At 46.8% G+C, this 3,207-nt stretch overlaps 1 long non-coding RNA gene across 1 annotated transcript; it reads right to left on the bottom strand.

Annotated features, from left to right (window-relative positions):
- Positions 1-411: 411 nt before the first annotated feature.
- Positions 412-970, bottom strand: LOC123743517 (uncharacterized). The gene is made up of 2 exons (XR_006770388.1): positions 902-970; positions 412-645 (listed from the first exon to the last, which is right to left on the bottom strand). It is a non-coding gene; the product is annotated as an uncharacterized lncRNA (long non-coding RNA).
- Positions 971-3,207: the final 2,237 nt, after the last annotated feature.

The raw sequence follows: 3,207 nt of genomic DNA, 5'->3' as shown, positions 1-3,207 counted from the left end.
TTAGAACATTTAACCTCTAGTTATCAGTTAGAACATTTAACCTCTCTAGTTATCAGTTAGAACATTTAACCTCTCTAGTTATCAGTTAGAACATTTAACCTCTAGTTATCAGTTAGAACATTTAACCTCTCTAGTTATCAGTTAGAACATTTAACCTCTCTAGTTATCAGTTAGAACATTTAACCTCTAGTTATCAGTTAGAACATTTAACCTCTAGTTATCAGTTAGAACATTTAACCTCTCTAGTTATCAGTTAGAACATTTAACCTCTCTAGTTATCAGTTAGAACATTTAACCTCTCTATTTATCAGTTAGAACATTTAACCTCTCTAGTTATCAGTTAGAACATTTAACCTCTCTAGTTATCAGTTAGAACATTTAACCTCTCTAGTTATCAGTTAGAACATTTAACCTCTCTAGTTATCAGTTAGAACATTTAACCTCTCTAGTTATCAGTTAGAACATTTAACCTCTCTAGTTATCAGTTAGAACATTTAACCTCTCTAGTTATCAGTTAGAACATTTAACCTCTCTAGTTATCAGTTAGAACATTTAACCTCTAGTTATCAGTTAGAACATTTAACCTCTCTAGTTATCAGTTAGAACATTTAACCTCTCTAGTTATCAGTTCTTAGAACATTTAACCTCTCTAGTTATCAGTTCTTAGAACATTTAACCTCTCTAGTTATCAGTTCTTAGAACATTTAACCTCTCTAGTCATCAGTTCTTAGAACATTTAACCTCTCTAGTCATCAGTTCTTAGAACATTTAACCTCTTTAGTTATCAGTTCTTAGAACATTTAACCTCTCTAGTTATCAGTTCTTAGAACATTTAACCTCTCTAGTTATCAGTTCTTAGAACATTTAACCTCTCTAGTTATCAGTTCTTAGAACATTTAACCTCTCTAGTTATCAGTTCTTAGAACATGTCCGTCAGATGGTTTAATACGGAGATAATGGAGATTATTTTATAGTCAGAGAATATTTATTTTGAGTCCATTCAGGCCTGGGCGATGACAATCTACCAGATCCACCCGGTTAGAGCGGTTAAAGTCTGGTAGGCGTCTGTAACGGAATCAGCCTGGAAAACAGACACAATTTCCACGCAAACGACTTCAGATTCCAAAACTTTATTGTCCCGTTCAGGGTAAAACAGTCATCGGTCTCTGTCTCGTGGTCTTTGGCTGGCTTCCTGTCTATATAACCTGTATACTTCCTGTTCTGACCCATAGTGTTCTGGTGTGGTTTAGATGGTCATGTGACCGCGAGGAATAAAAATCATATTTTCACAATTTACTAATTTTCTGTTTCTGTCTTTTTGTTTGTGTTTTTTTTGTCTTTATTTCTGAAACACGAAACAGCAGCTACTGTTTACAACGACTAACCTATTCGCCTCAGAGGGAATAGTGTGCAAAACCCCAAATTAAACCTTATTCCCTTCACAGTGCACTTGCCTTTGACCAAAGCCCTCTAAGCCGTGGTCTAAAGAAGGGCACTATATATGGAATAGGGTGCCATTTGGGACATATGGTACTAATGATGAAGAGTAAGGTCCTGTCTTCACTGTGTTTGGCAGAGAAAGAGTTAACTCTACCTGGCATCACCGATCAGATGCAGTTGAGTAGATCTGTTTCTGCTCCGTGTGTTTAAGAGAGAGACAGGGAGAGAGACAGGGAGAGAGACAGGGAGGGAGACAGGGAGAGAGACAGGGAGAGAGACAGGGAGGGAGACAGGGAGGGAGACAGGGAGGGAGACAGGGAGAGAGACAGGGAGAGAGACAGGGAAAGAGACAGGGAGAGAGACAGGGAGAGAGACAGGGAGAGAGACAGGGAGGGAGACAGGGAGAGAGACAGGGAGAGAGACAGGGAGAGAGACAGGGAGAGCCACAGGGAGAGAGACAGGGAGAGAGACAGGGAGAGAGACAGGGAGGGAGACAGGGAGGGAGACAGGGAGGGAGACAGGGAGAGAGACAGGGAGAGCCACAGGGAGAGAGACAGGGAGAGAGACAGGGAGAGAGACAGGGAGAGAGACAGGGAGGGAGACAGGGAGAGAGACAGGGAGAGAGACAGGGAGAGAGACAGGGAGAGAGACAGGGAGAGAGACAGGGAGAGCCACAGGGAGAGAGACAGGGAGAGCGACAGGGAGGGAGACAGGGAGGGAGACAGGGAGAGAAAGTGGGAGACAATGCTGACAGCTTTAAATAGAGGTTTCCATGCCAAACACCACTTCTCCTCTCCTCTGCCTCTCCTCCCCTCATTCCCCATCTCTACTCTCTCATTAGGCTAGAAATCTTGAGCGTGACCATCCATCTGATCTGTCTCTCCCCTCTCTCAGTCATAGGATCTGCTGCTGTGAACTTTACAATGAGACCAGCAGTGTTTACTGAGATTAGCCCTCCGCCAGGAAAAACAGGCCGTCCCAAATGGCACACTATTCTCTATATAGTTTATAGGGCTCTAATATAAAGTAGTGCACTATGTAGGGAAAAGGGTGCCACAGGGCCCTGGTCTAAAGTAGTGCACTATATAGGGAATAGGGTGCCATTTGGGATGCACCCTCGGTGTGCATGGGCTGGTGCTCAGTATAGGGCTGCATGGGTCTGGGCTGCATGGGTCTGGGCTGCATGGGACTGGGCTGCATGGGACTGGGCTGCATGGGACTGGGCTGCATGGGACTGGGCTGTATGGGACTGGGCTGTATGGGACTGGGCTGTATGGGACTGGGCTGTATGGGACTGGGCTGCATGGGACTGGGCTGCATGGGACTGGGCTGCATGGGACTGGGCTGTATGGGACTGGGCTGTATGGGACTGGGCTGTATGGGACTGGGCTGTATGGCTCCATGGGATGGGCTGCATGGGACTGGGCTGTATGGGACTGGGCTGTATGGCTGCATGGTCTGGGCTGCATGGGTCTGGGCTGCATGGGACTGGGCTGCATGGGACTGGGCTGCATGGGACTGGGCTGCATGGGACTGGGCTGCATGGGACTGGGCTGTATGGGACTGGGCTGTATGGGACTGGGCTGTATGGGACTGGGCTGTATGGCTGCATGGGATGGGCTGCATGGGACTGGGCTGTATGGGACTGGGCTGTATGGCTGCATGGGATGGGCTGCATGGGTCTGGGCTGCATGGGACTGGGCTGCATGGGACTGGGCTGCATGGGGCTGGGCTGCATGGCTGTATGGGACTGGGCTGTATGGGACT

The sequence above is a fragment of the Salmo salar genome, chromosome ssa06, assembly GCF_905237065.1.
Source record: "Salmo salar chromosome ssa06, Ssal_v3.1, whole genome shotgun sequence".
NCBI classification, from domain to species: domain Eukaryota; kingdom Metazoa; phylum Chordata; class Actinopteri; order Salmoniformes; family Salmonidae; genus Salmo; species Salmo salar.
Note: the sequence above shows the minus strand (reverse complement) of the source record. Positions and strands in the feature narration are given on the sequence as shown.